The sequence below is a fragment of the Triticum urartu genome, chromosome 4 (assembly GCF_003073215.2).
Source record: "Triticum urartu cultivar G1812 chromosome 4, Tu2.1, whole genome shotgun sequence".
NCBI classification, from domain to species: domain Eukaryota; kingdom Viridiplantae; phylum Streptophyta; class Magnoliopsida; order Poales; family Poaceae; genus Triticum; species Triticum urartu.
Window position 1 is genome coordinate 603,116,165 of NC_053025.1, and position 13,470 is coordinate 603,129,634.

Consider the following 13,470-nt stretch of genomic DNA (forward strand, 5'->3'; position numbering starts at 1 on the left):
CCCGGAGTAACCCACAGCAGGACCGCCTGGCACACCCTGAGCAAGCGTAGCAATGCGGCCCTAACCCCAGCTCTTGCGACATAGCGAAACTAGTACCTCACGTACATAACTACGCCCTTGAAATACCATGGGCACAGGGGAAGGGGCACAATAATGGCACGCCCAAAATACGGCTTAAAACGTACTAGGGGCTGCCGGATTCTTTTTTTTAATTTTTTCTTACTTTCAGGACTCCATACTTCGGACGACCTGTTCGGCAATTCGACTGCCGCACAAACGATGCAAGATCCAGGGAGGCAGACAAGCCATGCCGCATTATGGAACTCCCAGGTGGTCTTCGTTACGAGCGGTATACCTGTTTTAAATACAATTCCGCGGCCTGCCCCTGGTCAGGACATACTGAATAGTCCAATATCTTTTGCTTACCGCACTATTTGTATCGTTCGGCTTTGATAAATAGCCTCTCTATAAACAATGCTTAGCTTCTTGTCTATTTTTTGCATTATCTTCCTTTCACATTTATGTTTATTAACTGACATGATTGCACCCATACACCATGGTACGACAAACACGCCAGGGGCTTCAGTACCCCTCATAATGGTGTGAGAAGTCCGTACACTTTCACAAGTGCGGCACCCCGAACTTATAGCACTATATGCATCGGCTCCGAATCATGATTTGGGTCAATAGTTGGGTTTGCCCGGCTCCTATGTTTTGGTGCCTTACGTTCCGCTCTATCGGCTAAGGCAGCACTAGGAGAACCACTGCGATTGTGCCCCGGTTCAGCTGGGTTAAGCACCTCAGTGGAGAAAGCTAAAACTGACTGTCATGATGTGGCAAGAGACCGGTCGCTGTTCGAGAGGTTTTTCGAGTCCCTAAAGGCTTATGCCGCTTCGAGCGAGGAGCTGGCTTTGTCCGGCCAAGGCATGGATAGCGTCCCGAACTCGGTCTTCCGAACTAGGGGCTTCGCCAAAATTTAAAATTATAGAGTTCTATGGCTAAGTGAGAGTGTTCAAGCATTATAGTCCGATTGCCTGGTTCGTTGTGCTGAGCGCCTCCCTCGAAGGACCCAACTATGGGAAAAAGAGCGCTCAGGTTTATCCCGAACACCCCAGCACTAGTGGCATGGGGGCAGAAGCCGACGACTGGCCATCTCTCAATTTTTGATAAACGGCCGCACAGAAAGTAATATTTTAAATTCAATAAGCATTGCTTAGCGCATACGAACAAGTTTTCAGCGCACAGGATAAACACGAGCAAGTTCATTCAAAAATCACATTTTCAGCGCACAGGATAAACACGAGCAAGTTCATTCAAAAATCACATCCTTGGTACATTCATCCGCCACAAGGCGGGCACCTGCAAGAACATCCTTGTAGTAGTTCTCGGGCTTGCGATGCTCCTTCCCCGGCGGTGGCCCGTCCTTCACAAGCTTCTCACCGTCCAGCTTACCCCAGTGCACCTTTGCACGGGCAAGGGCCCGACGGGCACCTTCGATGCAGACGGAGCACTTGATGACCTCGAGCCTCGGACAGGCCTCCACTAGCCGCCGCACCAGCCCGAAATAGCTCCCAGGCAGGGCCTCTCCGGGCCACAGCCGAAGTATGAAGCCCTTCATGGCCTGCTCGGCCACCTTGTGGAGCTCGACCAGCTGTTTCAGCTGGTCGCTCAAGGGCACAGGGTGTCCGGCCTCAGAATACTGAGACCAGAACACCTTCTCCGTTGAGCTACCCTCTTCAGCTCGGTAGAAGGTGGCGGCGTCGGATACGCTGCGGGGAAGATCTGCGAATGCCCGTGGAGAGCTCCGGATTCGGGTAAGTAACAGGTAGTTCACTTTTATATTTCTGCTTTGCATAAAGAATGCCTTACCCGCTGCTATCTTCCTCATCTCCTCCAACTCTTGGAGGGACTTTTGGGCTTCGGCCTTGGCAGACTTGGCAGCCTCTAGGGCCGTTGCAAGCTCGGATGCTTGCGCCTTTGACTCCAGCTCCAAACTCTCATGTTTTGTCATGAGAGCCTGAAGCTCTTGCTGCACCTCGCCGACCTGAGCCCCAAGTCTGTCTCGCTCGGTGCGCTCCGCGGCTGTTTTCTTTTCGGCCTCAGACAACGCCTGCTTAAGGGTCGCCACCTCAGTCGTGGCCCCTACAATAAGCAGTACAATCCTGTTACTCTTTTTGCAATCAAGCCTTTTTATAGGCACTTTTTCTTTAAGGTATTTCTTACCTTCTTCCTCCTCAAGCCGCCGCTTGGCAAGGCCGAGCTCTTGCTCAGTCCGCTCAAGGTCCTGCTTCAGGACACCCACCTCCGCAGTCAGTGTGGCGGTGGATAGCAGCGAAGCCTGCATACGCATATTGACTCTTTTTTTAGACTCCTGCGAAATTTAATAGATCCTCTATTCGGCTTTTCTTTCCGGACGCCAAACAGAGCATCAGGGGCTACTGTCTATGCGGTAATATTTTTACATATTTTTACTTACCTCAAAGCCTGTTAGAAGGCTAGCGCAAGCTTCAGTCAGTTCGCTCTTGGCGGACTGAACCTTCTGGATCACCGTACTCATAATAGTACGGTGCCCCTCGTCGATGGAGGCGTCGTCAAGCACCTCCAGCAGATTGTCCGGCACCTCCGGTTGGACGGAGGCCGCCGGCTCAGAAGGCTTGCTCCTCTTGGAAGGAGTTCGCCTACCGCGGTCCGGAACTGATTCCGGCGCGGTGTCCGGCACAAAGCCGGACTTAGAGCCCTGGGGAGCCTTATCCCCTTCACTCTTGGAGTCCGGGAGGTTGCCTTGCGGCTCCTCCGGGACCACCTCCTCCTGCCCCGGAGCTTGTCGCGACGCCACTTCGGCGTCGTCTGCAGTGCGGGGGGAGACAGTGGGCGGAACTGAGTTCATGTCCGATGAGTCCAGGGAGCCGCCCGACGATTCGTTGAATTCGGCCCGGGGCGGCCTGCATAATTACATTCGACGTTAGGGAAAGCTGTGCAACAAAGGAACATCATGAGTTACTCTGATATCCGAACTTACGATTTTGCCGGACGCTTGGCCCTGTTTGGCCACTCCTCTTTGCCCTCTTCGGCGTTGGGGGCGTAGTCCAGCGGAGGGGTCTTCCTTTTCCTAGACCCCTCGGCCTCCCCCGTTGGGGCAGCCTTCCTCTTCTCTCCTCCCTCCGCTGGGGGGGGGGAGAGTTTTATTCTTCCTCCTCCTCGTTTTCGCGGGAGGAGGGCGTCTCAGACTCATCAGATGACGAGTCCCACACCACCATGTTGCGGGCACTCTTTCGAGTCCGCGTGGTCTTCTTCTTCTTGGCCTTCTTCTCCGGCACCACATAAGGCGCCGGAGCCAGCAGCTTCACTAGTAGAGCTGGGGCTGGGTCTTCGGGCAGCGGAGCCTGACAGTTAATCGGTCCGGATATCGCCCGCCAAGCCTGTCAAAGGTAAGGGAGTTTAGATCCCGCATAGAGTCAAACTATGAAAAAAGCTTAACATCCTGTAAAAGGTGCAGATGGCTTACCTCGCTAGCGTGACGCTGCGAGCTGTATCCGCGGTCCTCGGAAGCGGATGCGGGAGCCTCAGCGCCCTTGAATAGCATCTTCCAGGCGTCTTCGTACGTCGTGTCGAAGAGCCTGTTGAGGGTTTGATGCTGCACCGGGTCGAACTCCCACAGATTAAAATCCCGTTGTTGGCACAGGAGGATCCGGCGGACGAGCATAACCTGGATTACATTAACAAGCCGGACTGGCTTGTTCACCAGGGACTGGATGCATGTTTGCAATCCGGTCACCTCTTTTTCGTCACCCCATGACAGGCCCGTCTCTTTCCAGGACACAAGCCGCGTGGGGGGTCCGGATCGGAACTCGGGGGCTGCGGTCCATTTCGGATCGCGCGGCTCGGTGATATAAAACCACCCGGATTGCCATCCCTTTAGGGTCTCCACGAAAGAGCCCTCGAACCATAGGACGTTGGCCATCTTGCCCGCCATGGCGCCTCTGCACTCCGCCTGGCTGCCGCGCACCACCTTGGGCTTGACGTTGAAGGTCTTGAGCCAGAGGCCGAAATGAGGGCGGACGCGGAGAAAAGCCTCGCACACGACGATAAACGCCGAGATGTTGAGGATGAAGTTCGGGGCCAGATCGTGGAAATCCAGGCCGTAGTAGAACATGAGCCCCCGGACAAATGGGTGGAGTGGAAAACCCAGTCCGCGGAGGAAGTGGGGGAGAAATACTACACTCTCATGGGGCCTTGGGGTGGGGAGAAGCTGCCCCTTTTCGGGAAGCCGGTGCGCGATGTCCTTGGACAGGTATCCGGCTTTCCTTAGCTTCTTGACTTGGCCCTCCGTGGCGGAGGAGACCATCCACTTGCCTCCCGCTCCGGACATTGCTGGAGAAGGTTGAGGTGGGAAGTGCGGGCTTGGGCGCTGGAGCTCGGGTGCGCAGGAGATGGATAAGCAAAGGAGGAAGAAGGCGTAGGTAAAAAGGTGGATCCTTGTCCCCTTATATGGGCGGATGCGGTTGTGCGTCCCCACCTGCCTAGTAAAACTCGCTTGCCTCCCAAGCACCATGATAAGTGGCGCGGTTGGGTTACCCATGTCCGTATTGATGAGAATCCCGTAAAAGGGGGGTACACGATCTCTGCTTTGACAAGACGTGCCAAGGAAACCGCCTCGCAAAACACGCTGAGGTGGAAAAGTGAAAACGATTCGAGTAAAGGACTTGGATGTAGTGTGATGACGCACTGCGGAATACGTCAGCAGATTTGATTTGTGTTAATATTATTCTCTCTATGGCAATATGTGGAAGCTTATTTTGCAGAGCCGGACACTACTCTTGGTGTTTACAATCTTCTATGAAGGACTTGGAGGAGGAACCCGCCTTGCAATGCCGAAGACAATTTGCGCGCCGGACTCATCGTCATTGAAGCCTGGTTCAGGGGCTACTGAGGGAGTCCTGGATTAGGGGGTGTTTGGGTAACCGGACTATACCTTCAGCCGGACTCCTGGACTATGAAGATACAAGATTGAAGACTTCGTCCCATGTCCGGATGGGACTTTCCTTGGCGTGTAAGGCAAGCTTGGCGATGCGGATATTCAAGATCTCCTACCATTGTAACCGACTCTATGTAACCCTAACCCTATCCGGTGTCTATATAAACCGGAGGGTTGTAGTTCGTAGGACATCAACTCCATATACAACAATCATACCATAGGCTAGCTTCTAGGGTTTAGCCTCCTTGATCTCGTGGTAGATCTACTCTTGTACTACCCATATCATCAATATTAATCAAGCAGGACGTAGGGTTTTACCTCCATCAAGAGGGCCCGAACCTGGGTAAAACATCGTGTTCCCTGCCTCCTGTTACCATCCGGCCTAGATGCATAGTTGGGACCCCCTACCCGAGATCCGCCGGTTTTGACACCGACAGTATCGAAGACGTTTTGAAACGTCGCGAAACATATGAGATGTTTCGAGGGCTGAAATTGGGATTTCAGGCTCATGCCCATGTCAAGAGGTATAAGACCTCCGACGATTTTCTTAGCCTGCAAACTAAGGGAGAAAAGCTCAATTGTTGAGCTTGTGCTCAGATTGTCTGAGTACAACAATCATTTGAATCGAGTGGGAGTTGATCTTCCAGATGAGATAGTGATGTTTCTCCGAAGTCATTACCACCAAGCTGCTAGAGCTTCGTGATGAACTATAATATATCAGGGACATATATGATGATCCTTGAGATATTCGCGATGTTTGACACCACAAAAGTAGAAATCAAGAAGGAGCATCAATTGTTGATGGTTGGTGAAACCACTAGTTTCAAGAAGGGCAAGGGCAAAAGGGGATACTTCATGAAACGGCAAATCAGCTGCTGCTCTAGTGAAGAAACCCCCGGTTGAACCCAAACCCGAGACTAAGTGCTTCTGTAATAAGGGGAACAAACACTGGAGCAGAATTACCCTAGATACTTGGTAGATGAGAAGGCTGGCAAGGTCGATAGAAGTATATTGGATATACATTGTGTTAATGTGTACTTTACTAGTACTCCTAGTAGCACCATGGTATTAGATACCGGTTCTGTTGCTAAATGTTAGTAAACTCGAAATAAAAGGCTGCGGAGTAAACGGAGACTAGCTAAAGGTGAGCTGGCAATATGTGTTGGAAGTTTTTCCAAGCTTGATGTGATCAAGCATCGCACGCTCCCTCTACCATCGAGATTGGTGTTTGCATTGAGCATAGACATGATTGGATTATGTCTATCACAATACGGTTTTTCATTTAAGGAGAATAATGGTTACTCTTTTTATTTGAATAATACCTTCAATGGTCTTGCACCTAAAATGAATGGTTTATTGAATCTCGATCATAGTGATACACATGTTCATGCCAAAAGATATAAGATAGTAATGATAGTACCACCTACTTGTGGCACTGCCACGTAAGTCATATCGGTATAAAACACATGAAGAAGCTCCATGTTGATGGATCTTTGGGCTCACTCATTTTGAAAAGTTTGAGACATGCGAACCATGTCTATTGGTGTATATGCATGAAGAAATTCCATGCAAATGGACCATTTGGACTCACTTGATTTTGAATCACTTGAGACATGCAAATCACACCACATGGGCAAGATGACTGAAAGCCTCGTTTTCAGTAAAATAGAACTAGAAAGCAACTTGTTGGAAGTAATACATTTTGATGTGTACAGTCCAATGAGTGCTGAGGCGTGTAGTGGATATCGTTATGTTCTTACTTCACAGATGATTTGAGTAGATGTTGAGTATATTTACTTGATGAATCACGAGTCTGAATTATTGAAAGGTTCAAGTAATTTTAGGGTGAAGTTGAAAGATCGTCGTGACAAGAGGATAATATATCTATGATATGATCATAGAGATGAATATCTGAATTACGAGTTTGGCACAGAATTAAGACATTGTGGAAATTGTTTCACAACTAATACAGCCTGAAACACCATAGTATGATGGTGTGTCCGAACATCATAATTAACTGCACCCTATTGGATATGATGCATACCATGATGTCTCTTATCGAATTACCACGATAGTTTATGGGTTAGGCATTAGAGACAACCACATTCACTTTAAATAGGGCACCACGTAATTCCGATGAGATGACACCGTATGAACTATGGTTTAGAGAAACCTAAGCTGTCATTTCTTAAAAGTTTGGGGCTGCGACGCTTATGTGAAAAAGTTTCAGGCTGATAAGCTCGAACCCAAAGCGGATAACTGCATCTTCATAGGACACCCAAAACAGTTGGGTATACCTCCTGTCTCAGATCCGAAAGCAATAAGGGATTGTTTCTAGAATCGGGTCCTTTCTCGAGGAAAAAAAAGTTTCTCTCGAAAGAATTGAGTGGGAGGATGGTGGAGACTTGATGAGGTTATTGAACCGTCTCTTCAACTAGTGTGTGGCAGGGCACAGGGAGTTGTTCCTGTGGCACCTACACCAATTGAAGTGGAAGCTTATGATAGTGATCATGAAACTTCAGATCAAGTCACTACCAAACCTCGTGGGATGACAAGGATGCGTACTACTTCAAAGTGGTACGTAATCCTGTCTTGGAAGTCATGTTGCTAGACAACAATGAACCTACGAGCTATGGAGAAGCGATGGTGGGCCTGGATTCCAAAATGGCTCGAGGCCATATAATCCGAGAGAGGATCCATATATGAAAACAAAGTGTAGACTTTGGAAGAAGTACTTGATGGTCGTAAGGCTGTTAGGTACATATGGAATTTTAAAAGGAAGACAGACAATGGTGGTAAGTATCACCATTAAGAAAGCTTGACTTGTCGTTAAGATGTTTTTTCCGACAAGTTCAAGGAGTTGACTACGATGAGAATTTCTCACCCGTAGCGATGCTTAAGTCCGCCGGAATCATGTTAGCATTAGCTGTATTTTTCGATTATGAAATCTTATAGATGGATGTCAAAACAAGTTTTCTTACCAAGTTTTCGTAAGAAAAGTTGTATGTGATACAATAGAAGGTTTTGTCAATCCTGAAAGATGCTAACAAGTATGCAAAGCTCCAGAAATCCTTCTAAGGACTGGAGTAAGCATCTCGGAGTTGGAATGTATGCTTTGATGAGATGATCAAAGATTTTGGGTGTATGCAAAGTTTATGAGAAACTTGTATTTCCAAAGAAGTGAGTGGGTGCACTATAGAATTTCTGATGAATATATGTTGTTGACATATTGTTGATCAGAAATGACGTAGAATTTCTAGAAAGCATATAGGGTTATTTGGAAAGTGTTTTTCAATGGAAAGCCTGGATTAAGCTACTTGAACATTGAGCATCAAGATCTATAAGGATAGATCAAAACGTTTAATGGTACTTTCAAATGAGCACATACCTTGACATGATCTTGAAGGTGTTCAAGATGGATCAGTCAAAGAAGGAGTTCTTGCCTGAGTTGTAAGGTATGAAGTTAAGACTTAAAGCACGACCACGGCAGAAGAAAGAGGAAGGACGAAGGTCGTCCCCTATGCTTTTGTCATAGGCTCTATACGGTGTGCCATGCTGAGTACCGCACCTGATGTGTGCCTTGCCACATATCTGGCAAGAGGGTACAAAGGTAATCTAGGAGTAGATCACTAGATAGCGGTCTAAATTATCCTTAGAGGAATAAGGATATGTTTCTCGGTTATGGAGGTGATAAAGAGTTCGACGTAAAGAGTTACATCGATGCAAGCTTAACACCTATCCGGATAGCTCTGAGTAGAGATACCGGATACGTATAATGGAGCAACAATTTAGAATAGCTCCAAGTAGAACAGTTATTTGAAATGGCTCCAAATGCAGCGTAGTAGTTGCATCTACAAGATGACATAGAAATTTGCGAAGTACATACGGATCTGAATGTTGCAGACCCGTTGACTGAAACCTCTCTCACAAGCATAACATGATCAAACCCAGAACTCTTTGGGTGTTAGTCACATGGGGATGTGACCTTGAGTGTTAATCACATATCGATGTGAACTGGATTATTGACTCTAGTGCAAGTGGGAGACTGTTGGAAATATGCCCTAGAGGCAATAATAAATTGGTTATTATTATATTTCCTTGTTCATGATAACCGTTTATTATCCATGCTAGAATTGTATTGATAGGAAACTCATATACATGTGTGGATACATAGACCACACCATGTCCCTAGTGAGCCTCTAGTTGACTAGCTCGTTGATCAATAGATGGTTACGGTTTCCTGACCATGGACATTGGATGTCGTTGATAACGGGATCACATCATTAGGAGAATGATGTGATGGACAAGACCCAATCCTAAGCCTAGCACAAGATCGTGTAGTTCGTATGCTAAAGCTTTTCTAATGTCAAGTATCATTTCCTTAGACCATGAGATTGTGCAACTCCCGGATACCGTAGGAGTGCTTTGGGTGTGCCAAACGTCACAACGTAACTGGGTGGCTATAAAGGTACACTACAGGTATCTCCGAAAGTGTCTGTTGGGTTGGCATGAATCGAGACTGGGATTTGTCACTCCGTGTAAACGGAGAGGTATCTCTGGGCCCACTCGGTAGGACATCATCATAATGTGCACAATGTGATCAAGGAGTTGATCACGGGATGATGTGTTACGAAACGAGTAAAGAGACTTGCCGGTAACGAGATTGAACAAGGTATCGGGATACCGACGATCGAATCTCGGGCAAGTATCGTACCGCTAGACAAAGGGAATTGTATACGGGATTGATTAAGTCCTTGACATCGTGGTTCATCCGATGAGATCATCGTGGATCATGTGGGAGCCAACATGGGTATCCAGATCCCGTTGTTGGTTATTGACCGGAGAGTTGTCTCGGCCATGTCTATATGACTTCCGAACCCGTAGGGTCTACACACTTAAGGTTCGATGATGCTAGGGTTATAGGGAAAGTATGTACGCGGTTACCGAATGTTGTTCGGAGTCCCGGATGAGATCCCGGACGTCACGAGGAGTTCCGAAATGGTCCGGAGGTAAAGATTGATATATAGGAAGTATGGTTTTGGCCACCGGAAGTGTTCCGGGCATCACCGGTAGTGTACCGGGACCACCGGAGGGGTTCGGGGGTCCACCAGGTGGGGCCACCAGCCCCGGAGGCCCACATGGGCCAATAGTAGGAAGGGACCAGCCCCTAGGTGGGCTGGGGCGCCTCCCACCAAGGCCCAAGGCGCCTCCAAGAGGGGAAGGGGGCAAACCCTAGGCTCAGATGGGCCTAAGGCCCACCTAGTGGTGCGCCCCCCTCTCTCCCCCCTTGGCCGCCCCCCTAGATGGGATCTAGGGCTGGCCACCACCCCTAGGGGGGGAACCCTAGGTGGGGGCGCAGCCCCTCCCCTCCCCCTATATATACTTGAGGTTTGGGGCTGCCCAACACATGTGATTTGCTCTCCCTGTTGGCGCAGCCCTACCCCTCTCCCTCCTCGTCTCTCGTAGTGCTTGGCGAAGCCCTGCTGGAGTCCCGCGCTCCTCCACCACCACCACGCCGTCGTGCTGCTGATGGATGGAGTCTTCCCAACCTCTCCTTCTCCCCTTGCTGGATCAAGGCGTAGGAGACGTCACCGGGCTGTACGTGTGTTGAACACGGAGGTGCCGTCCGTTCGGCACTAGGATCATCGATGATTTGGATCACGACGAGTACGACTCCATCAACCCGCTCACTTGAATGCTTCCGCTTAGAGATCTACAAGGGTATGTAGATGCACTCTCCTTCCCCTCGTTCCTAGATTACTCCATAGATTGATCTTGGTGATGCGTAGAAAATTTTGAATTTCTGCTACGTTCCCCAACACAAGGTCCATGTTGGATGAATATAAGTTGCCACATAGTTTTTGGGCCGAGGCCATCAACACTGCATGTCATGCTTCAAACCGGCTCTTCCTCCGCACGATATTGGAAAAGACTCCATATGAGCTCCTAACCGGGAACAAGCCAAATGTCAAGTACTTTCATGTATTTGGGTGTAAATGCTTCATCCTCAACAAAAGAGAGTGGTTAGGAAAATTTCAATCTAAAACCATTGAGGGCATATTTGTTGGTTATGGATCAAACTCTCACGCCTATAGAGTCTACAACAAATCCAATGGATGTGTTGTAGAAACTTGTGACGTGGTGTTTGATGAATTTAATGGCTCCCATGGGGAGCAAGTTGATCTAAGTGATGTAGGTGAAGAAGATTCTTCTCAAGATATCTTGACGATGGGTGTTGGTGCACTTCTTCCAATGGAACAAGACCCTCATGATGATGAAGAAGAAGATGAAGGCCTCACACACCATCAAACTACTTCCACACCCATACCACCACAAGCACCTATTACTTAATCAATGCCCTTAGTCCAAGTACAAGATGATGATCAAGTTCCTCTTCATGATAATCATCAAGAACAAGATCATCCTCAAGGGAAAGAACAAGAAAGTGCAATCATTGACAATGAACCTCAACAGATGCAAGAAGAAGAAGAAGATTTTCCACCACACATTAATGATCCATATGTTGAGGACGTGGATGATGGACATTAAGTTGAACCTCGTGAAACCTTAACCTCCATCATGCCTCGAGTGGCCGGTCATGTTGATGTTGATAAAATCCTCACCGGCATATCGGAAGGTAGAGTCACTCGTAAACAATTGACAAACTTTTGTGCTCACTTCTCTTTTGTGTCATGTGTTGAGACTCTCAAGGTACAAGATGCGTTGATAGACAACGATTGGATTATTGCAAGAAGAGTTGAATAGTTTTGAGCGCAATCAAGTGTGGTCATTAGTCAAGAGGCCAACTACGGAACACAATGTCATTGGAACAAAGTGGATTTTCAAGAACAATCAAGATAAGAATGGCGTAATCATCCGCAACAAGGCAAGGTTAGTGGCACAAGGGTACTCACAAGTTGAAGGTTCGGACTTTGGTGAGACCTTTGCCCCCGTTGCCCATCTTCAATCCATTCGCATCTTACTTGCTTATGCCGCTTTCAATGGCTTTACATTACATCAAATGGATGTGAAGAGTGCTTTCCTTAACGGTCCTCTACAAGAAGTATATGTATCACAACCACCTGGGTTTGTTGACCCCGATCACAAAGACTATGTGTATAAACTTCATAAGGCTTTGTATGGCCTCAAACAAGCACCTCGTGCTTGGTATGATCATCTTAAGAAGTTTCTACTCGATGATGGTTTTGTGAGAGGGGTGATTGATCCCACTCTTTTTACTAAGAGGGACAAAGGTGATTTGATCTTATGCCAAATCTATGTAGATGATATCATTTTTGGTTCTCCTAACATTCATTTATGCAAGAAGTTTGCGGCATCAATGACCAAGAATTTTGGAATGTCACTCAATGCGGATTTGAAGTTCTTCCTCGGCTTTCAAATTCAACAATTTCAAGAAGGATTTTCTTGTCTCAAGCCAAATACCTCAAGGATATCCTAGCAAAATTTGGCATGTCTGATGCCACCCCATGTAAGACCCCCATGCCAACCAAAACTGTACTCACTGAAGACTCAAATGGTATCCCCTTCGACCCATCTAAATACCGCTCTATGATTGGTTCATTGCTTTATCTTTGTGCATCTAGACCAGACATCATGTTTAGTGTATGCATGTGTGCTAGATTTCAAGCTTCCCCTAGGGAAAGCCATCATAAGGCGGTTAAGCATATTCTTAGATACCTTGTTCACACCCCAAAGTTGGGTCTATGGTACCCCAAGGATGCTAAGTTTGATCTCATTGGGTACACGGATGCGGATTGGGCTGGAGACAAAGTGGATCGTAAATCCACCTCCGGTGGATGTCAATTTCTTGGATGCTCCTTGGTAAGTTGGTCCTCGAAGAAGCAAAATTGTGTTGCCCTCTCCACTGCCGAAGCTGAATATATTGCAACCGCCAGTTGTGCAACTCGGTTACTATGGATGAGGCAAACTTTGAAGGATTACGGTATCACCTATAGACATGTGCCTCTTCTATGTGATAATGAAAGTGCCATCAATATTGCTGAGAACCCCAAAGATCATACCCGCACCAAGCACATTGACATTAGGTACCACTTCCCGAGAGATCATGTGGAGAAGGGCGATATTGACATTGCTCATGTTGTCACAGATATGCAACTTGCAGATATTTTCACCAAGCCATTGGATGAGGCAAGATTTTGTTAACTTAGGCATGAACTTGGTATCTTGGAGCTTGACAACATTATGTGAAAACTAGTACTCATGCATGCATTGTCATAATGTCCTGTCTCTATGTAGGCATATATTTAGGGGGAGACACTCAACTCATGCGTTCTCTCACCCTATGAAATGCATAAAAAGAACAAACACTCTCAAAGCTACCATGTTACTCTAACTATGGTGCTTTCAATGATGGCGTAGTGATTATGGACCCAAAGTTCAAATCTTTGCAGTGTCATGTCACGTATACTCATACATGGTGGCATCAGCCACCGCCTTGTCATTAGAACAACATG